Consider the following 24388-nt stretch of genomic DNA (forward strand, 5'->3'; position numbering starts at 1 on the left):
AAAACGACTTCCATGGAGAATCCTTAACGGAAACGTGGTATTGGGTTTCGAAACTAGAAATGCGAGGTCGGTGGTGAGATTCCAGTAACTATGGTCTATACTATTGACACTCAAGGATGGGCTAGATTTCCCATTTCTATTAAGTTTGCAATCAATGATTGAGCAAATGTATTGTGCTAATGCAAGAGCATATTGTGCATTACTCCCTCAATCAAAAGACTCAAAACGCAGCACTAGGTTGATTTTTGTAGGCTAAAAATATGGAAACCATGTAGCAATTGCTAGATTTTTTTTTGCTTAAAGAAATTTTTGAAATTTGAGTTTTGTGACAAAGATCGAACCCTTCAAAAATTAGATGGTGTTTATACAAATCATTCTACAATCGCTATTCACAGATTGCATTAAATGTTTAAAGGTGGCAGCTATGGCTTGTTGGGTTCATTCATGAGAGAGAGAAAGAGAGAGCGAGAGACAAGGGGTCAGCTATGACCACATTTTATTTTATTTTATACAAATAAAATAAACTTTGTAGGTGTAGCTTGCTCCCATGGTATAGGATACTTGGTTCTTGGTATGATGGAATCGTCGTTTCGAATGATATTAGAGCCATGATCTTGGGCATGTGGATCTGGATCCCACTTGCTAGGGAACTCATTCCCAAAGGAATTGAGTTACCATAACTCCGGTTACGAGATCCAAATACACAAGGAAGTGTCTGGAAGCGAGATCGTGTCATTCGAATTGCGGGATCGAGATTCTAGGGAGGAAGCAGACCCCTACATGGGCATTCCTAGTAACTATGGTAAGAAGTAGAAAGAGATTTTGTAAACAAGGAGAGACAAAGAGACGAGAAACAAAGACATGGACATTTTTTAAATTGGCCTTTCTGTTCAGGCCCCAACAAGCTATACACTCATTTTAATTTTTTCCGTTCGGCTCTATAAGGAATCTAAGAGGTAAATTAATCTTCTAGCTTGGCAAGAGATAAAGGCTCAAAATTGAGAAAATGATTTCCGACAAAATAAAAATCTCCTCTCCAAATTTTGGATCAAAATGGCGGAAATGGGAATTCTCCCTCGAAAACCATTGCTTGGTAATCTTTTTCCATGAATCCAAATGGCCGCTTTAAGGCATGCGAAAAAGCCAGAGGGAGACAAAAGCCCTATAACTATGAGGGAAAAGCCAGAAGAGTAGGGTTTGCTTTTCTTCCTGATCTCAATGAGTTTTAGCTTCCCAATGAAGAGTTGAAGAAGAAAGACCCTTTTCCCAGTGTTCGGTGCGCCATCAATTGAGGAGATCCAAATGGGAAGTATGAAGTCCTAGTATCAATTGAGGAGATACTAGGCAGCTTTCACAGTTAGTTCAATGCCCCAAGTTCCTGGTTTTCTTGCTGATTTTTGGTATTTATTATTAACAAATTACAGTACTAAATAATAGGTACGGGTTAGGTGGGGCACATGTCTTGGGACAAATATCATTAGATATGAATATTGTCTCTGATAGATAGACACCCTATCAATGCAACTGAATGTTTCCATAATCATACAGGAAATCAGATAGACCACATCCCCAAACATGAAATATTTTCAAATTCATATGCATTTGCAGTAGACTTAGGAGGGATGGATGAGTGGCAAATCAAGATGGGATAAAATTCGACATGAATACATTCGGAAGAATTCAGGTGTGGCACCAATAGACAATAAGATGAGAGAGAGTAGACATAGGTGGGCTGGTTAATGTGTGCTGCAGACCTAGTACAATTGTTAGAAGGTCCGAGTTAGTTCAAAGGGAAGGCTAAAAAAAGGTATAAGGAGTAGGCCCAAAAAGACACGGTTGGATATAGTAAGAAAAGATATGGAGACCTATGGCCTCACCGAGGGTATGGCCCTTGATAGAGCAAAATCGCGGATTCGTGTAGCCGATCCCAATGATTTGGGAAAAGGCTTTGACGACGATGATGTACACAATGTGTTACCTGTGGAATGACAAGGATGGCCAACATCTAGAAAGCCAACATTTGGAAACATGTCATGCCACAGAAAGAAATTTTAATTTGCTTTCATCCAGAAAAGCCAAGTCCGCATGTGATTGTATACATTATTAGGTCAGTGGATTAGAGGAAAGGTGATACTACCAAATATAAAGAGCAAATAATCTCTAGGCAAGCTTAGTGGTTCAGGTTAAGAACTAACATACCATCTTTGGATCTAAGAACTCTTGGAAGTAAAATTACCAAGATTATTTTAAGAATATCAACCATTCCATGCAAGTATAACTCTTACCAATAAAAGTAATGTATTAATCACCCAATTCCAAAAGTGCAAGTTTAATTAATCAACCTTTTATGGTTAACAGACTTTCTTATTGATAAGCCATTAGTAGCTTGGTTAATGCCCAGAATTGTTTTAATCCGAGGTTACCAAAGAACTTGAGAACTGTTTTCTAGACAAAAGTGGATGCTTCAAGGACATTCTTAACACTGTAAGATAAAATGAACAGCAAAAGAAATGGTCACTAACCACAGGGGAAGTCTTGTTATCAATTTCATAAGGGATTAACATTTTTTTAAGCGTATACAAGGCACGTTTATATTCACAAAAAACAAAATGAATAACTTTTATTACTTTTTTATATTTAATTGAATAACCAAGATAGAGTATGAATGTGCAAATCTGCATTAGTGGAGCACCCTCAAAGCGCATAATGTAAAGAAGAGATAAAAAATGGAAAGAAGAAACAATGGAAAGGTCACAAAAAGGACTGAGAATCCCAATAAAGCAAAAGTCCTTCAAACTCCCTCTAGCTAGTGAATCTACCTCGCACTTAGATACTCATTATCCATGGATAAAATAGACGCATAAACCTTCCAACTCTCTCAAAAATCTATTCCATAACATCCACTAGCCACCAAGGTAGTGATTAAAGAATTAGTGACTCGAACTTGGACTCATTCAAGTCACTTGGACCCAACAGGGTGCTGGCCCCGGATGAAAAACACTAAAACTAGGGCGAATATTATTGATTACCAAACCCTTCGTATTTTTAAGAGAGACTCAGCTAAGACTCAGCTAAGTCGGACAATTGACTAAGCCGAATTGGCTAACTCGGACTCAGGTTGTTAGCAAGTCTGAGCCCAAGTCCAAACTTTTAAACACTCCTCCAGGATTACTCCTTCTAGCCTAGTTAATTGACTTCAATAATAATGGGATCCAAGTAAAAGAAAACCTTTAAGCCAGTCAGAAGGATTATTTTTCTCCAGCCTTGGTAGAATCCTAAAGCCCACACACCTTATAAAATCTCGAGTACTTTGTCAATACCATCTGTGATTTAGCCTCTGACACTAGTTTAGTTAATCCCACAATAATAGTATCATATTAGCTTACATGACAAATGTCACAAAAGTTTTATTAAAATTATATGGAGAGGAATGCAGATCGACTTTTGGCAACCAAAATTTAGAAAGGATAATAGACTAGAAGGATTGAAAATATAGTTTGGGTTAGATTGAAAAGATCTTTAAATAAATATGTAATAGCATCATAAGTAGTTCATCAAAAAAATATCCTAGAAGATTCAAAAGATAGGGAAAAGCAAAGCTCTTGGAGTAAAATAAGGCATAAATACACAACAAAGTTATATCAGATTAAAGTTCTCAGACTTACAAAAATAAAAGAAAAATTAAAATTTATATAGAAAATGAAAAATCAAGAAATAATCATCATGTAACTAAAAAGAAGCAAGTTTGAACTTATTACTGCACCAATTTGCTGTTTCTAATCCAATATTCAGGTACACAGCTTAGGCTCAAGACTCGGGCCCTTACTCCCTCGAGTAGTGTACAGGGCAAAAAAACTACCCTAAAAATTAAAATTAAAATAAAATAGTAAAAATCAAAGTACATTTCAGAAAATTCCAAAAAGAAAAATATAAAATATGGCACATGACAAGAACAATCCTACCAGGGTAGGGGCCCTATCCACTGACTCACCCAAAAAAAAAAAAACAAACAAGAACAACCCAAATCATCATCAAAAACTAAAATTACATATGAAATATTCAAATATCGGTTTTACAATTGAACATATTTTCTGTATTTTTTATCTTTTATGTAATCGCGAGTTTTACCCAAATATCCGCAAGAAGCAAGTCCAAGTAATTCGGCCTGAGTCCCTTAACACTGTTTCAATCTTGTGTAACCTATCGACTTTATACTAACAAGAAATTTTCCTTGTTATTTTTAATTATTAACAAAGTTTTTGTTAAATCCAAAAAGGTGTTACAATCTATACAAGTACCAAGAGTGTCATGGTGACATCTCTCCCCATTTTTCTTTTTCTTTTTTTTTGAAATTTGTAGTGCCATTGCAACAACTCAATGTTCCATAAAGAATGATTGAACAAACAAAGCTATCATATCTACCCCTTCTTCGACAAAAGCAAGAGCTACTGCATTTTCTTCCTCAACACATGGACATAAGTAGTAAAAACAAGCATATAACTACCTCAAAATTTGAACCTATAAAACATTGAAGTTCATACAATGCCATTTTTTTGCTACCCTTCTTTTTATGCTAAACATGATTGTCTAGGCAAGCACAAGACGAACCAAATGTGGAGAGAAAATCAAATAATGCATAACCCAAGAAAAGCAAGTAGCTCCCTAGCTAATAAGCTACCAAACATAACTCACACATCGACCACAGAACGGGAAAAAAAACGAATGCTGACATCCCAGTTCTTCGAGACTATAATTCACCAAAACCAATGGCAAATAACCAATCAAATAAACATAAAACAGAAGTAAGAATTGAAATTGAGGCTAAAATTAAGTTGGGCATTGGGTCCTTCATTCTGTAACTAGGGCACAATAGACACAGCTCTAATCCATAGGGTTTCAACCCCACTTTAAAAAAAAAAAAAAAAACTAAACATGGGTTTTCTCATAATCTCAATTCAAAATCTATCCAAACGATAGTAAAAAAAACTAGACCTGTTACATCAACATCCTCGTGCCCATCGGTTTTGTCCTCTTCCAGGACGCTATCGATGCCTGAAAGTGGTCTTGCAGAGAGCAAAGACTTCCATGAAATCCAATCCTTCAAAGTCTTCATCCTCAAATGGAAACCCCTTTATCTCTCTAATTATTGGCTTAAAAATCCCTCATCATCTGCTTTTCAAGAGGGAAACATCACCAATCTCTTCGAGAATACGATTAGTCTTGCATATCATCTTCTTCCTCCTCTCCCACTTCAGAGAATAAAAACCTCCGAGCAAGAGAGAGAAAGTAAAGAGAGAGAGGACGAGATAGCAGAGTGGGAAGCATAGATTGCAAAGGCAGGGGCGCGGGGGTTTGAAGGAGGACTCTTGACCATCCAAATGTTTTCGGAGGGATTATCCCAAATACAAATGAGTTTATTCAACAGTTTCAGGTTTCAACCCCTCGAGTTTAAAAAATTAGAATATATTTTGATAGGGCTACAAGACTAAGGATGCAGTTTCTGATAGTCTATGGATTCCATCTTATATCAGAAGAGAGAGAATCGTAAACTATTACTCGCTTCTGATAGTCTATGGATTGCATCGAAAACATTAGTCAACACATCTTCATCCTTAGTCGCAGTCATGCCCTTGATGGGCTTCGGCAATCTCGCTGAGCTTCTCTACATAAATGTTGTCTTTAGTCTTCTTTCGCTTGTTTCCGTTTTTACTGCTTATTGAACTAGTGGAAGCCCTTGACCCTCTTGCATTTGATCTACTTTCAATGGCATCTTGGGTGGTCTCATCTTCATCTACCCCTTCACCAATCCTCTCCTCATGCATTGATGTCTCTTGAACTTCCTCCTCCCCATTAAGATTGTTGTTCTCTACATCGGCATGGCTTTGTGCACCTCCACCATCACTCACATCGTCTCCAATAATGACACAAATCTTCCCAATAAGGCACAACCTTGTCCTGGTACTGCCTTACTTCCTTATGTCCCTACAATGCATAATCCCAAAATGCTCAAACGCAAGCAATATAGCCTTTGAGAACATATGTTTAATATAATGACACTATTAACACCTGCAAGTATGCATCCCACACAATGGGATCTGCTGTGAGCATGTGTCATGCTCAGTGTTTCAAAAGACGGACCGTCAATGCTTGGGCGGCCGCCGAGGCGGATCTGGGGGCCTGGGCGCATCGCCCAAGCCAAGGCACCCAAAAAAAACGGTCGTTCCTGGGCACCAGCCTAGGCACCTAGGAAACCAACCGCCTAGGCGGCCGCCCAACGCCCAGACCTGGGCGACTGCCCAGGTCCAGTGCCCCACCTAGAGGCGGAAATAGCTTTCGGTGGCGGCATTTTTTTCTCTATTTTTTTTTATACTGAAGGGCCAAAAATGGGGGCTTTAGGTTCATTTGAAACGTAAAACTTATTGGAGCCCACTTTAGAGAAAGAAAACCCCTAAAAAACTAGTTTTTTGGTGATTTCTTTACCATCGCAGGGCTCTCAAAGTTATGAGAAATTGATCAAAATATGATCTATTGATATTAAATTTAATTTTTGATATCTTATAAATCTATTGGGGGGTCTTTTAGAAGATTTTGAGTCCTTAAAAGCATCTTTGAGGTGGAAGTTTGGAGATTGAGCATTCAAACTCAAAGTAAGTGTTTTTTTTTTGTTGCTTGTATAAATTGCATTGTTTTGAGATGTCTTTTTCGAGATCTAATAGGAGTGGTGATCCCGGTTGGAAATATGGCTACAACCCAGATCCTAATAATAAAAATTGCATAAGATACAATTTTTGTGAGAAGGATACAAAAAGGTGCATAAACCGGTTCAAGAAACATCATGCCGGTATCAAGGGGGATGTTGCCCCATGTAAAAAGACTCCTGATGTTGTTTAAGAGGAAATAACCAATATTTTGAATATGGTAAAAATGAAAAAAGATGAGAGATTTGCCCTCATATCAGAGATTAGGTCTCGAGTCAATTATGATGATGATAATAGTGATGAGGATGGGATTGGGGACGGATGTCACGAGGTAGAACAATCGATTATTAAGGGAAAGGGACAAGGAGTTGTAATTGCTTTTGGTTTTGGTTCTTGGAGTAAGAAGCCTTGGATTAGAGGCCCTATGGATAGTTTTTTTCCTTAACCTGACCCTGAGGTTGCAGGAAAGAAAACAAAGAAGCAAACCACCATTGAAAATAGAATGAAGAAAGAAGAGAGAGATAGAGCTACTTATTATCTTGCTACATGGTTTTATGAGGCGAGCATTCCTTTCAATACCGTTCGCTTAAGCAGCTTCTACGCCGCGGTAGAGGCAATTGGCCAATTTGGGCTTGGGATTAAACCCCCGACCTCATATGAGCTTTCAAAGTCTCTTTTGAAAAAGGTGGTGAGTGTCACAAAGGAAGTGGTACAAGTTAAGAAGGATGCATAGGCTCAGCATGGGGTTTCTATTATGATCGATGCTCGGAGTGATAGCAAGATAAGAAGTAAGATGAATTTGCTTGTGAATTGTCCTTTAGAGACTGTTTTTTTTAGGTCTATTGATGCCTCTAATCATATCCATGATGCCCATTACATATTCCCAGTTATAGAGAAGGGAATCAAGGAGGTTGGGGAGCATCATGTTGTACAGGTTGTCACAAACAATGCTGCTCCTAATGTTGTTGCAACTAATTTGTTACACATAGCTTATCCTGTAATCTTTTAAACACCATGTGCAGCACATTGTATAGACCTCATGCTTGAGGCTCTTGGCTGTTTAACCGAGATATCAGGTGCAGTGAAGAAGGCAACGTCAGATACACATTTTATTTATGGCCACCATCTCACCCTCAGCATGATGCGTAGATTTGTGAGGCGTAGGGTCACGAGATTTGTTACCTGGTACTTATGCCTAGATAGCATAGCATACCTCGAATGACTGGAGAGCATGCAAGTGATCCAAGGATCAAGTTGGGAAGAAGGTGAGAGATACTATTTTTTCTAAGGATTTTTGGCGAGCGTTGAAGGACGCTCTTAAGGTATTTTTGCCTCTTGTCAAAGTCCTTCGCATGGTTGATAGTGACAAGCCTTCTATGGGCTATATAGCTATGGAGAAATGCAAAAAGGAGATAGCCTAAAATTTTGATGATGACGAGAACCGCTACATGCCTGTTTGGGAGATTATTAATGACAAGTGGGATAGGCAGCTATATCGGCCATTGCATGCAGTTGGTTATTATTTGAACCCAGCTTTTTTCTATGTTGACAAGGATATACACACAAATGACACAATAATAACTGGATTTAATAAGTGCGTAGATGTGCTGGTCCCTGATCCTGATATCCAGGATATTATATGCACTAATGAGCTGATAAATTACAAGTGCTCATTAAAGTCTTTTGGGAGTCCAATGGCAATGAGGCAAAGGACCAAAATTGATCCAGGTCGTAATAATATTTTTAAGTTCATCAAGTTCAAGTAATCAAGTTTAATTTTTATCAATTCTATTATTTATTTATAATTTTATTCTATATCTTTGCAACCAATTGGTGGAGCCAACATGGATATAGTTCTCCAAATTTACAAAAGTTGGCCATTCGGATCTTAAACCTAACCACTTCCTCATCCGGTTGTGTGCGTAATTGAAGTACTTTTGAAGGGGTAAGGCCGTAAGGGTAATTTGTATAATTGTATTAATAATACATGAACCATAGATTTTAATTGATTTCATTTGATCTTGTTACATTCATACAAAGAGAAGGAACAGGCTTGAATCAAAGAAGCCCAATGGCCTAGTCTATGTCAAATATAATCGATTCTTGAAGGATAGGTTTGCTAGGAGAGATAAGAGAGACCCCATCAGATCAAAAAATATAGACAATGCTATGGAGTGGTTAGTTGATGATGATGAGGTCGAGAGGCATGAAGGATTGACATAGGACATGGTCATGGATGCTTCAGGGACATCAGCTGACCCTCCTAGGGCCACTAGATCTTCTGCACAGAGAACGAGGGTGGAAGAAGAGGCATATTCAAAAGAAACGGAAGAAGACGACCAATATGTCAAGAAGGGTGATGACTCTGAAGAATATGATGCCAATGCAACTGACCATAATTTTTCTGATGATGAATGAAGAATGTTGAATAATTATTAAACTTTGAACTTTGATTGAACTATTGAAGATTCTTTTGAGTCTTCAAGTATTACTTTCATTTTTGTTTTCTGCCTCATGGTGGTGTAATGTGATTTCTGGATAGTGGATTCGTAGTTCCATTGGTTTGGCACTATTTGGTAACTTTGGTTTGGTAATTTGGTTGGTTAGTAAATTTTAAGTTTTAATTGGATATGGATTATGGACCGACTGATGGTTATGCTTATGGAGTACGTGCTAATGTATAGTATAGTTTGAATTCTAACGTGCCCTAAATACCTAATTCTTATATTTTATACAATATATAACTGTAGAATCATTTTTGGATTCGGCTGGGCCGCCCAGGTTCTGGGTGCCCACATAGGCGTTGGGAGGCCTGGACCCCCCAGGCAGCCTAGGACGAGCCTAGTGCTTTTTGAAACACTGGTCGTGCTGGGTACCATCCAAATCCACTTTCAGTCATAAGCTTCAATATGAACTTATATTGTGTCTTCCAATGCTTGTGCCTGTTTTTTAGTTGATTCTTGGTGACGTTCATTTGAAGTTCACTATTGAACTTCTTTTGTATAGCAAACCATGCTTCTTTTTTGAAACTGCCCTCTGATTTTTTCCCCAGTTTCACTTGTTCTCTTAGTAAGGCAAGGAGCACGAGGTCCATCCTTTGGCTTCAAGTAATTTTTTTGTAGATGTAGGCTGGCTACTACTGACATCCATCCCTAATTAATAATTACAAACCAGAACTGTAAAAATTTCTACTACAATATTCACATCATAATCAGGGAAGTTGGGGCATAATTCAATATTCACATCATAATCGGGGAAATCAAGGCATAATTCAATTATTGAAAAGTAAATATACAATATTAAAGCATGTCTGTTAACATAGTTTAACAAAACTGAATGACCTAACTCAAGGAAGCACTATAATCTTCCCACATTTTCTTCGCAATTTCAAATCGAAAATTTTCGCAATCATCCCTTTCTCTTTGACCCCTTCCAAAAGTAGGATGTCGTGGTACACGCAGGGGGTCTTCATCGCTGGAACTATTGGAACTCTTGTTATCGCTATCACTGTGGTCATCGCCATCAATGTTGTCATCACCATCGTTCTCGTGATCAACAACCACACCCTCTATACTCATAATGAAGTTATGTAGTATACAACATGCTAGGACGATCTTCAGTTGAGTTTTAATTGGGAAGGTTGTCACAGTTCTCAAAATAGCGAATCGTCCTTTTAAGATCCCAAATATACGCTCGACAGAGTTACACACCAATGAATGAAGGAGGTTAAACAATTCCTCTGTAGTGTTGATTGGGTTATTCTGGGAAAACTCCTTCAAATGGTAACGAACGTTGCGATATGGTGCAAGAAATCCAGGGATATTGGGGTATCCAACATCAACAAGGTAATATTTTCCTAAAACAAGTAGAAAAATTTGTAAGGGTACTATTAATTGCCTTTTAATCTTATTAAAAACAATGCAATACACGTATGGACTATTACCAGATGGAACATGGAAAGCATCTGTCCTTGACAATGCACTCGATAAAACCCTTGAATCTGTTGCAGAACCCTCACAACCCCTTAAGACATATTGGAATTTTAAGTCAAAGGATGTTGCCGCCATGACATTTTGGAATAGGAAACCCTTCCTGTTAGGCTGTTACGGTACTTAGCACGCACATCATTGGTAACTGTGACTGGGATATGTGTGTCGTCGATGGCTCCAAGGCAATCCTGTGATTCAATATTAGTTTGCATAACAAAAAGGCACATCTAGATTTGTGAAGTACTTGACATATGGGTTTTCATATGCAATACCTTAAAATATCGGTCAAATCTAGGATCATTTGCAATATTGGGGGGTGTCTCCAATGTTGCTAGCCTAATGAAGTCACGATGAAGGGCTAGTATTGCATTTAGTGATCGGTTAAAATGCCGACTTATAGTCTCGCCCGAGCGACCAAAGTCGTGTGCAATTTTCCTATTTGTCAAGTTGTGACTTATATTATGCAAGAATATGACCCATTGTTTTTGCACAGTTACCCCTACAGTGTCCTGCAATAGATCTCACTCTCTTATCATGTGCTCCAATGTTCTATATGTTCCCTGGGACATTCGTATCTGGTTACAACAAGTGATGTCTGTAGTATTGACAATGTCTTCATCTTTTCTCGTAGGCGTGAACGTAATAGGAATCAGTCTATTGATTCTCTTCACTACCATCAGACAAGCTGCATAGGCACCTAGTATGGCTGCCATGCGTTTGTTGCTCTCCCTAAGATCATCTTCTATGGTATCTATGGTATTTTCTGCAGACATCCTTAGGAATAGATCCTAGATAGAAGAAGGCTATAATACAAGGCAGACATATACATGTGAGAGAGAGAAGACTACATAATACTCCAAAAGAATCAAGTAAAACGAGAATGAAAAGAAAATCTACAACCATTCAGTAGAATTGGTTCAGTTCATTAAAAAACTGAGAAAATAAAATGAAGAAAGGATGCTACATTCATGCTATTTTCTGTAGACCAACATATTCATGAAAAGAAAACCTACAACCATTCGGTAGAATTGGTTCAGTTCATTAAAAAACTGAGAAAATAAAATGAAGAAAGCATGCTACATTCATGCTATTTTCTGTAGACCCACATATTCATGCTCAATGCACACACTTATAACCCATGAAAGATTTTTCAATGCGAAAATATTTATTAATAAACAAGCATACCATTCAAGACAAACCAGCCATAAACTCAAAAATAGGCATTGATGATTGCATAGGTGGACACATTTCTGTACAAAAGATAAGCATTGAGAGATAAGAGATATTTGTGATTTAATGAAAATGTTTGGCTCATAAAACCAACACATTTCATTTCCAAGATGACCATCATCATATCAAAATCAAACTTAAGATTCCAACACCAACCCACTCTAAATGTGACTAGATGAATTGAGTCAAGTGCAAAACCAATCATGCAAAGTGTAAACTCTGGTTGGTCAGAAATTTTGAGTTTTTAAACTCTGGTTGGTCGTCATTCATCTTATTTTCTATGAATTACTAAAGCCTTCCACTCATGATAGCAATTGCATGTTATGTACGCCATAATGTACAAAAAATGTGTATAAATAACCAAAAAGAGAGTGCAATATGATCTTCATTCCAGTGCTTGGCATGAAATTAGTAAATGGAAATCTAGTTGCAGGAATATTACAGAAAAGGTTACAGACCAAGAAGATAGGTGCAGATTTCATCATAAATAACACCTCATTAGATTATCTTAGTGCACATCATAAAATTTATCTGAAAACTGAACATAAATTATTAAAGAACAAAATTAATGCTACGATTAAAATACTTAGCTTGAGCTGGTCATACAGTTGCAAGTTGACTGGTTTTCACCATCTCTGTTTTTAATTTTAAATAGTCAAACACGATTTAAGTGAACTTGAAGTCACCAAGAACTATGCGGATGTTCAGATACATCCACAAAAATCAATCATCCACACCACAAAAACAACAAGCAAGCGCCAATACAGCAAAAAAAAAATCAAGCATCAAGAGTGAAATTGTTGGGTGGTGGGCCCCGCATGTACCGATCGATTGCGTTTGGGAGAAAAACTCAAATTAAAGAGGAAACAATATTGTGTTACAACTCGAGGCAAAAGATATGAACATATATGGAGAACAGTAATAACTTAGTAGAATTCCATGTAATCCACTGTGGATCATCATCATCACCATAGCCTTTTTCCAATTAATTTGGGATCAGCTATGTAATCCATTATGGATTCCATGAAAATACTTGCATGAAAACATCCATTCAAATCAATTATGGATCCTTCAAATATTTTTACACCAAAACTTTCACAAATGCATAACTTATAAAATGTAATGGTTGAGATTGAGGTTTGTTCTTATATCATGCAATGCTCATTGAATATTTAAATCCCAATAAACAAGCAGAGCATGTCGACCAACTGGAAGCGAAACACCGACCCTAATCCAAAGAATCGAATTAACACAATCATTTCTCCAAGAACGACCAAATTTCAATCGAACTACTCATTTGAACCAAAGTGTCCACCCATAGCAATTCTACATAACTATAGCAATAATTTGCAACAAAAATTATGGAACAAAATAATTGACTCATCAAATTATCCATGGCAGAAATTTCCAAAAAAGTGCATAAGAAAAAATGTGCACTGATGATGAATAAATCACAGATAACTGAGTATAATATTCATGGAAGAATCCTAAGATGTGACATAAGAAAAAATGAGCACTGAGGATGAATAAATCACAGATAAACCGAGTATAATATTCATCGAAGAATCCTAAGATGTGAAAAATTACAGAAATAGCAAAGCAATCAAACACTAAACAGATGAGACAACTATTAGTGGATCATGAAAAACCGGAATCAGATCACATCAAAACATGATCGAATTCCACTTCAACAACACGTTAAAAAATTAACGGAACCTCAAAAGGGGCAAATGAAAAGCACCTCAAAAGAGGCAAAAAAGAATCGCACCTCAAAACACTGTGCAACAAAAAAACCAATATGAGCATGCCATTCATAGTAAAAAGACCAAAAATGCAGAAAATTTAAAGAAAAAAAATAAGAAACTAGGCAACAAACCCGTAAATGAGTAGAATAAACCAACTTGACACTGTTAAAGTTGGGTGTTGATATTCCGTATAATCTCTTTAACAGAAAAACCGTATAATAGTTTTAGGTATTTTCTAATGCCAAACCTTAATAAACAGCAAAACCCTGTCAAAATTCTAGAGAGAGATCAATGGAAACTCCAACCACAATTTTCAGAGAGAGACCAAAATCATCTCAAAGTTCTAGAGAGACACTAAAATCCATCTGAAGATTCAAAAATATCTAGTGACAACAGAAAATGAGGCTGAGAAAACCAGTATCATAAATTGTATAAGAGAGAGAGAAAGAGACCAACACCAAGAGAGAAAGGGAGAGATGGATGAGCGTACCTGCTATCATCCGTCCAGAGCAAGAAATTAGGTTCCTGGATGACGAGAGCGACAAGGAGAGAGTGAACTTCAGGCGAAGAGGAGAAAAGTTGCAGAGCTGCGTCTCTGTCGGCCGAGCGGCAATGGTAGGTTGAGATTGCGGTTAAATTCGGTGGGGCAATAGAAAGGTCCCTATGGTCCAACAATGGGCTCGGCTCTATAAAAAATAGCCCAAACTGATACTGCGAAGAAGGGGGTCTTCGTTTTTGGCTTCTGAGCTTCGAATGGTAGCGCCATAAAACGCGTTCTCTTTCAATCCACTTTTTTTTTTGGATTTGCTTTATCCTCATTTTGGACCTTTTGTGGATAAGAAGAAGGAAAAAGCTTATATAAGGTTGCAGCTTTACCTCTACAGCTACGACGGATGCACGTCAAAAATCTATCAAAAAAAAAGTAAGTTATTTTAATGTTGAAAAACCCTATGATTTGATCATCTCAATTATGAAAATTAAAAGATTTTGAGTCTAAAAAATAGTGCATCTTACAACATATTATCTACACCATCCATTTACAAGATTTTCATATGTTTATAGATTGATTCGATTTTAACTATTTTTTAAAGTTAAAATTTTACAATTAGATATAAAAATAGATTTTGATATAATCTTGAGAACATTTTACATCAAAATTATATACCATGATAAAATTTGAAGGTGCTTCTTACCTCTACAGCTACAGATGCATCCGTATGCCAACTGCACCATAAAAAAAAATGGGTTTTGACCCCAAAAGTTGAACCAAAAGTCTATATATATCCGGGAAAAAGTTTATATAATGATGCTACCTTATAACGTAGAACTACGGATGCCCTCAAAAATCCATCGAAAAAGGTAGTTTTAATGTTGACAAACCCTTTGATTGATCATCTCAACATCGAGATGTATGACTATGAAAAATAAAAAGATTTTAAGTTTTAGAAATAGTGCATTTTACAACATATTATCTACACCGTTCATTTTCAAGATTTTCATATTTTTATAGATCTACTTGATTTTAACTATTTTTTAAATTTAAAATTTTATAATTAGATATAAAAATAGATTTTGAGATAATCCTAAAAACATTTTACATCAAAATTATATACCATGATAAAATTTAAAGATGCAATTTACCTCTATGCAAATGCATTTGTATGCCAACTGCACCTTAAGAAAAAACGGATTTTGACCGTAGAAGTTGCAACTACTGCCCTCAAAACCTAGTATATACAAGGTCCGCAGACGACCCATTAGCTCTTTGCTTTTCAAAGAACTCTATCTCCGCATCAACAATATGTTAATAACTCTCTATCTCATTACAAACTCATCACTCTGATGCCATGGGGGCTCTAACTCATTCTCCACCATTTTCCACCCTTCTCCACTAACAACTAGTAATTTCTTGATGGTGAATCTTTCTTTGGTTTCTTTTTAACAAAGATAGAGCCCTGAATGAAGAAAAAATGACTTAGTGATCTAGAATTTGAAGAAAAGTTTTCAAGCATTATGAAAGGAATTTTTAGGACTTGTGATAAGGGTTTCATGGGATTGGGGGATCTAGAATTTGAAGAAAAGTTTTCAAATCATTACGAAGCTATTTTCTAGGAATTGTGATTAGGGTTTCATGGGATTTTAGGGGAGTACATTAATAGAGGAGATTCTACGGCTTTTATAAATAGCGCATATTGTCAGTTTGGTGTAGAGAGAAAAATTAGGATTTTGCTTCAAGAGAGATTGAGAGCTGCAAAAGAAGAGCAAAATGGGAATTTTTAAATGGTACGGTTTAAGGTGCACCTCCAAATTTTATCATAACATGTAATTTTTTTGTAAAATTTTTTTTTGTAAAATTGTTTTAGGATTATCTTGAAAACTATTTTCATATCTAATTAGAAATTTTTAAACTCCAAAAATGGTTAAAATCAAGTAAATCTATAAACGTATGAAAATCTTGAAAATGGACAGTCTAGATAATGTGTTGCAAGATGCACAATTTTTAGGACTCAAAAATATTATTTTTTTTAATAGTCATACATCTTGATGTCGAGATGATCAATTAGAGAGTTTTTCAACATTAAAATAGCCTTTCCAATAAATTTTTGAGATGCACCTGTGATTCTACATTTTAAAGTTACAACCTTATATAAACTTTTCCCTTTTCTAAAAGAAATGGTTAAAAAAACTCTTTACACCGTCATATTGTGTATTTTAAATACACATGATCAATCCCCCACTATAAATTGTTACACATGATCAATCCCGCACTATAAATTGTTGTTTTGCCATGGGTAACCTTCAAGGAAAATTGATTCATGCAGGCTGGACCGCATGACTACATATGCGGTCCAAAAAAAGTAAAGCATCTATCCTAAAGATGGATGTAAGTAGGTGTACCATCTAAAAACAATCGAAACTAACGGTCCAAATGTTTTATTACTAGAATTATTATATGTAGTTTTTAAATTTTACTTATACTTTCATATTCAAATGTTAGATATTACATGTCTTTAAAAATTAAGTCCAAAAATCTATCTCAAAAATAGATTTATTAATAGGCTCGCATTCCTACATATGCGAGCTTAGCCACATAGAAACTGGGTCCAACCTTCACAATCATCTCAGCCTTGATAATTATAATTATAAAAAAATTGTTAAGGTTAGAGGGAGTGAACTCTGAAACCCACATTCTCTCCCTACAAAAATAAATCCCATTGAAACCTAGGTAAACATGCAATCGGCCTGGCAGCTTAGAGAGAGAGTAAGAGAGAGAGAAAGAGAAAGAGCGATAGTGACAAGAGAGAGAGAGGTTGGGATCGTGGTGGCAGAATCACTTGAGCTCCAATTAAGATTTATGTTTCCATTTTCACCTCACATTGAAAAACTACTAAAAAAAACGACAATTCCATTACGACACAACATATGCATCTTTTCCTATTAAAAAGAAAAGCGCGCACTTTTTCCTATTAAAAGTAGATCTCTAACAAGGTTTGATATCATGAGTAGTGATAACATATAAGAATGCATGGCAATTTGTTTTTCCCTAAGGGCTTCTTGGAAACACTAATTTGGCACTTCATTCTTACATGACTAACACTTTTAGGATTATCAATACCAGCTCTTTTGAACCCACTTCTTGAGATAATGTAAGAGGGTTCTATAATTTTGCAGCACTAAGCTTGACAAAACACGAAGAAAAGAGACCCATGAAACCCACCTCAAATATATGGGAAGTACGATCCAAATAGCCAATCCAAATGCTATGGTAAAAAATAGAACCCCCATCTCCTCCATGAATTTCCCAAGTAAGGAGAATAATCATTAAGCCTTGTTCCAGTACCAGAGCTAGCAAAAGCTATTAGCACTATAAGAATTAAAAGGGATCCCTTTTTTCTTTAAATCCATGTTGGGTGAGTGTGGGCATTAAAGGCTTTATAATTGCCTTTAAATGGAATGATATAATGGAACATAAACTCAGTGGGAGTATGGTCCCTTGTGGACCATACTAAGCAAACAATGTTTGTTAATACGAGATTGTGCTTGATATGATAGGTCAGTCTGGTTGGAAAAAACATGTTACCTTAGCATAGAAAACTATTCGATAAGGGTTCTAATAGGTCATCCCTTTATGAGGTCGGAGTATGCCCAAATAGTAAGCCGAGGGACTATGTGACTCTTATATGTGATGGTAACCTTCAGGGACGAGGCCAAAGCCTCATTACACGTCATGCATAATTATTGTCGTTTCTGGACAACGAACTGCATTTTAGGGTGAAGCTTATGTATATGCGAGAGATACCCTATGTACCATAGAAGTTGTGGTCGTATTAGGCCTAAGTGACCTTGACGCGTCTCTAAGGGAGAACTTAAAATCCACAAAACTGAGATTACGACTCATTAGCTCATCGACAAGACTTTGATGTCCCACTAATGAATCTTTGCATGGACTGTGGGTCATGGGAAACACTGGGTCGGTTGATAAAGCATGTATGGACCGCAGTTCACGGTTGAAGGTGGAATGCCCAAAATGTTTATTCCTAGACTATATGGATCATTATCCCATCTAATGAATTTAATTGTATTTATTTTATCACAATATGATTTTAGAATTATTATTTGAATTTTTCTAGATCTCTGGATATTTTATTTATAAAATTTAGATTTATAAAAACAAATATATTGATTTTTAATGTTTTAAATATTCAAATTAATTCTATAATATTTTATTAATTTTTTTAAAAATATTTAAAAGGCATTGGGGGCCCATTGTGCACATGGGCCCACCATGCTCTAAGTTGTTGGGGCTCACGTAGCCACCTCTTGGGTAGCACACCCCACTTTTAGGGGTTTTCCTATTTTGAAAGGATTGAATTGATAAGAGTAATAACTTTGGCTTGGAGGTCGATATTTGGATAGGTGATTTATCCTAAGAAAGATTTGAATGAATCTTTTAGACAGCATGATAAGGCTTGTGCATATTTTTCGATAAAGCACAATATTATGATTATTATTTTATTTAATTTATATTGATGGGATAATGGGCAAAAGAAAAAGGGGGATAAATGTTATACCACCTTCCCATCTCTCAACTATAGATTTATGGCTAAAGGTTTTAGGGTGTAGCATAAAGATAATCCATCTCTCTCAAACTAGGTTGCTAAAGGGATTCACCTAGGGTTTGAGTTTGTGATCAAAAGGGTCCATGTTTCATTGGTGTGGCTTGCCCAAACTTGCTTTCTCAGTTGAAATTGAAAGTTGACCGTTAGATCCCACGTCATTGGAAGGTGGTGACCTGGTGTGAGGTGTAAGAAACCTTGTTGAGGTAATCTCTACCACCCTCTTTTTGTTTCTTTCATATTTATTTATTATATCTTTTATTCCCAAGCATAAATTGTATATTTTCTTTTGTTAATGAAAAGTATGGCTTGAATGGCTTCAAGTTCTTGAGATCCTATTGTATTCTGTTTTTTTATTTTGTTTGAAGTTGTTAAATGGAAAAAAGACTTCTTGTGAGTGATCTGGAGTGTGAAGAAAAGAAATTTTGTTTTTTTTTAAAAAATAATATATACTCCGGCTAGATCACACGTGTCCTTTCAATCCGGTGTAATCACACTGCATGCTTATGAGTCCTATGATTGCTGTAATAGCCGCTATAGCTATCGTTTTCCTCAAAATCTAGGGATCCCTTTTCTCGTTTTCGCTAATTTCTCTTGTAAAGTGGGAAAGACTCATAGCTTTTAGAAGCTCGACTTCGGAAGGAGATGCAAAATACATGGTTGATGTTGAAGTTTTGTAAGATAGTGCGAGGTGAGTGGTGCAGGTGGTGATATTGTTGATGGATGTTAAGAGGAGAGTCATATGCTGCATATGGGACTCGTTCTAGACTTGTATTTGGTGTTCTTGTATAGAATGGGAGAGTCTCATAGTTTTCAGAAGCTCGACATTGGCAGAAGTAAAATATGCGATTGATGAAGATAGTGTGAGTCGAGTGATGCAGGTGGTGATATTGTTGATGGATGTTAAGAGGAGGGCCAAATGCTGCATGTGGCACTAGTTCTAGACTTGTATTTGGTGCAGAAGTTGGATCATGAATTTGAAGCTGACATGTTTTTGTAGGGAATATGGCTCTTAAACCTCTCCTAACCAGCTGTGAAGAGTGAATGAAAAAGAAAAAAGAGTGTTAGCATTCTGACATTGAGAACTTGAACTTGTGCGCAGAGATCTAGCAAAAAAGAATGTATAGCTCTACCACCAAGAAAACAATTACAAACAACAAAGTAAAGGAATGCTAATATTCTGAGAGAGAGACAGTACCTGAAACAGGATCAGTAGCACTTTAGGGATTGCCATCTAGAAGAGAGAGAGAATACCTGAAATGCTTGTAGCCATAATGCTTAAACCTATAAATTTATAGGGAGATGGGGAAAGTTTGGGTTTTTGGGTATCAACCTCCCAAAGACTAAAGTCCTAAACTTTTATTTTCTCACACTTGGAACCTACCGGCATTCATTTCTTTTTCTCTTGACTTGGGATTGCGAGTCAGGGCAACATGGCACAAATGAGAAGCGTTTTTTTTTTTTAAATGTTATTTATTTATTTATTTATTTTTTTTTTAATTTTCCCCAAGTATCAATTTTGCATCCGATGTCTATCACTTTTTTCCCTATGCCTAGTTTCCATTTCTTTTCTCTTTTTAGTTTGGGTGTGGTTTATATGGTTGCAATCTTGAACACTCAAATAATGGTGTGCCTTCAAAATTTATCATAAATATAATTTTAGTGTCTAAAAGTTTTAGGATGGCTCAAGAATCTATTTTCATTTTTAAATTTAAAATTTTATAACTCCGAAAATAGTTCAAATCATGTAGATCTATAAACATATGAAATCTTAAAAAAGGACAGTCTAGTAATGTGTTGTAAGATATACTATTTTTGGAATTTGAAATCGTTTTTATTTTAATATTCATACATCTCGATGTTGAAAGGATTCAGCATCAAAACAACCTTTTATGATAGACTTTTGAGATGCACATAATTTTAGGAGAATTTTTCTCAAACTTTGTGACACACCCAAGCTATTAGATTTCATATAAGATGGTTGTAAGTAATTGTGACCTCCCTGTACCAAAAATAAATGGTCTCATTGTATACAATACCTAATTTTAAAATTACAATCTTACATAAACGTTTTCCTTTTAGTCATGACTTATGAGAGAGAGACCCATGGGACAAATCTAACATAGTATTTTTCTATAAAGGAAAATGGTTTGATAGGGCTATAGCCCTTTAAAATTAAGTAAAGCCTCACCTATAACTCCTCCAAAACTACAATTTAAGGATTGAAAAACCTTAACATCGATCATCTCGATTTGAACATTATGATTGTGGAAAAAAAAAAAAGATTTCAAGCCTTAAAAATAGTGTCTATTGAACAAATTAGTTAAATCATTTATTTTTGTTTAAAAATAAGTATCCATAGATCTACGATATGTACTTTTTTTTAATTTCAAATTTTATTTTTGGCTCTAAAAATTAATTTTAAAGCCATTGTGAAAATTTCCACGGTGAAAAGTGCTTTCCGGACGAAGATTTGAGATTTGAGGTGAATCTTTATTTTGTTTTCATAATAATTGTGTGCTTTTAGAGAGAGATGAGAGACGTTTTCCACGTCAGTCAAAAAAAATTATAACTTGCTTTTGGATTGGAGAGAGCATTTTTTGGTGTGCTTTTTGATGAGAGGGAAATGAAATGAGAGGAGAGAGAATCGGGGACCAGAAAACGTTGGAAATATTTTGGGGTTTCAAGAGAGAGTGTTTTGGGGTATATTATATGCTCTTTGATTAGAGAGGGAAAGTAATCGGGGACCACAAAAGGTTTTGGGGTTTCAAGAGAGCGTTTTGGGGTATATTATATGCTCTTTGATTAGAGAGAGAAAGTAACAAATGAGAGAGAGAGAGGTATTTGGGTTGGAGGACAGAGAAAAATGGGGATGAGTTTGATTAGACAGAGAAAGTAACAAATGAGAGAGAGAGAGAAGAGGTATTTGGGTTGCAGGACAGAGAAAAATGGGGATGGGAGAAGCTGAATAAATTTTGGTGTTTCAATAAAGAGGGAGAACATTTTTTTTGTGAGCTCTTGGGTTGAAAAGGTAAATTTGCTATGATTGTCAGATCGTCACAGAAATTACAATGTTTATTTCTAAAAAAAATTAAAAAGATAAAAAGGCTTGAAATAATTACGATAAATCTGTTATATTTATTGACGAATTTACCTAAAAATTTATATTATTACTATTATACCCTTTTTTATCCGTTATTCCAACAATTTTCGCCATTTTTAAAAATGACCGAATTTCCCTTTTCAGAATTTCAAGATGTGAAATATTCTTTTGTGATTGGGCCTATAAATGAAATTATGGGATTTCGAGTCTGCTAAACTTTTTATAGTTTTGGATTTTGAAAATCAGAAATTTTTTCTCCCCAAGTTAAATGTCATGTACTATCGGATTTAAAAAATTGAAAGTTATGACCATTTATGAAAATCCAAATTTTTTCCGCAGCTCAAATCCAAAAATTTCACGAGATAAACCCTTGCTACATTTCCCTCAAGATCTGAAATATTCTTTCGCGGGGGCCCCTATATATGAAATTTTGGGATTTTGAGTGTTCTAAAAATTTATGTTTTTGGATTTTGAAAATCTGAATTTTTTTCTGCTCAAGTTAAGTGTCATGTACTTATCGGATTTTCAAAATTGAAATTTACGCCAATTCAAATCCCAAAATTTCACGAAATAAACCCTTGCTACATTTCTCGCTGTTAATCTCTAGCTCCATCTGTCCCCCTCTCTCTCGCTCTCACTCTCTCTACCTCTTTTCACTCTCTCTACCTCTCAGCCTCTCTCTATTTCATGCGAGTAGGTGACTTGCTCTTGTCTGAAGCACAACTGTTATCTAAGGTTTCGTCTTAAATAAACAATCAAGGTTTGTGATCTATAACTTCCTCAATTATTTTTTGTATAAGAATTTGTTGATTAAAATTGTTTGAACCAATGTATGAAATATTTCAAATTTCTATCGATAAGTGCATCTTGAGTTTGAACTGATCAATTGACTAATTATATTGATGAATTGGTTTAGTAGGACATAGTGCTAATCGATCTTGCCCAAGTGGAGATTGAGTTGGCCCAATAATTTGTATAATTCTTTGAAAAATATATACAGATTTTTTATATTTATTTTAGATGACTCTTGAAATCATAATCTGGACCAAATGTCTAATTAGGTATTACATATTTCCTTTTCTTTGTTGATTACTTGTTTCGTTACTACTCCGTAACAAGAAAGTGTCATTTATGTAATACAAACTTATCGATAATGACTACTTCCGTGTTGGAGGGTCTTTTGAAAATAACTTTAATGACGGACCTATTCTATTCAAGAGGGAAAATTGAAGGTGACTAAGTGCCATGGAAATAATTCCTTAGAGCAATAGAAAATTTAGTTTGGGAACTTGACATCATCATCTGACAAAGTTGACTATTATGTATCACAATACAAGCTTAGCTAGTGGATGTGAATTGATAGATATATATGATGACCTTTATATATCTTCTATGTTAGAAGAAGAATCTTCCAACATTGTTTGATACATTGGATCTGAGTTGGAGTCTGATTGATGTTAAATGGAATTTCCACCGCACAACATCATGGTGAAGGTTCATCAACAAAGAGCAAGTGCCTATACCTAGAAGGGATGCAAGATAATACGACATTATTATGTAGCTCCAACCGGTAGCATTTATTGTTGTAACTTTTTGAATACTCTTCAAAACTATCAATATTTTGAAGTTTTATTTTTAAGGTAAAATAGTGTCTTTAGCATATTGTATTGGCGATTCTGGCTACATATATTCCTTTATGTATCAAATAAATGATTTCTTGCTTTGTTTCTGAAGGAAAATGAGTTAATTCATTAATATTCAAAATCATAATATCTTTTCCTATGTTTCTGAGACCATATTATTCAACAATAGCCATTTTTGTCATTTTTATTTGAGAAATTGAAGATGATTCTTACATGTTTTCAGGGCTTTGAAGAAATGAAGGAAAGCTAGGAGGCTTGAATTTGAAAGCTTTTGCAGGTTTCTCCTTTATTCTATTTGTAACTTTTTTATTTTTAAATATTGCAAAGGAATCTCATGGATTTGAAAAAAAAAAATTTCTTCTTCTTTCTTCTTTTCTTTCTTTTCCTCTGCTCGCTTATCAGGCAATATTTTTAAATTCTTTTACATTTCTTAAATTTAAAATTTTATTACTGATATATGCTTTTCAGCATATGAGGTCCAACAGATTAAATAGCTTAACTGTTGTACCTCATCTTTCTGAACACGTGCATAGGTGATATTATATATCAGAAGGTAGCTAGCATCTGTCTTTGATTTAGGACCTTCAAGATCTTCTAATTGCTCAAGAGTGATCGTAGCATAGGCCATTTTAGGCGGCTAATATCCTCCAATGACTAATGGCTGATTGGATTCATTTTTATTGCAGTCACTGTATGACTTTGAGCAATTTGAGTAGCTTTCTTGTTAGGAGAATCTGAGATTTCTTTGGCATGCGGATCAATATGTACAATTAGGAGAATATGGCGTAAATCATTTTTCTAGCTTGTTTGAGGAAGAGATTTATTTATAATTTGAGGGTAATGGTAGAGTATTTCACTAGTGT

The 24388-nt window shown here is 35.7% G+C and overlaps 1 protein-coding gene across 2 annotated transcripts in view; it reads right to left on the bottom strand.

Annotated features, from left to right (window-relative positions):
- The window catches only part of LOC18426450 (translocase of chloroplast 90, chloroplastic), a 36470-nt gene extending 22204 nt beyond the window's left edge, over window positions 1–14266 (bottom strand). The window contains exons 1-3 of one of the 2 annotated variants that reach the window (XR_016059846.1): window positions 14153–14266; window positions 10642–10875; window positions 9949–10554 (exon numbers count right to left, since the gene is read on the bottom strand). The gene's annotated coding sequence lies outside the window, so the exon portion shown is untranslated. Of the gene's footprint in view, window positions 1–9948; window positions 10555–10641; window positions 10876–14152 lie in introns of those variants that run through there. The other variant, XM_006833096.4, reaches the window with a different exon arrangement.
- Between the last annotated feature and the right edge of the window lie 10122 nt (window positions 14267–24388).

This window comes from Amborella trichopoda, chromosome 7 (assembly GCF_054954075.1).
Source record: "Amborella trichopoda isolate Santa Cruz 75 chromosome 7, AtrichopodaSantaCruz75HAP2 v2.0, whole genome shotgun sequence".
Taxonomy (NCBI): Eukaryota; Viridiplantae; Streptophyta; class Magnoliopsida; order Amborellales; family Amborellaceae; genus Amborella; species Amborella trichopoda.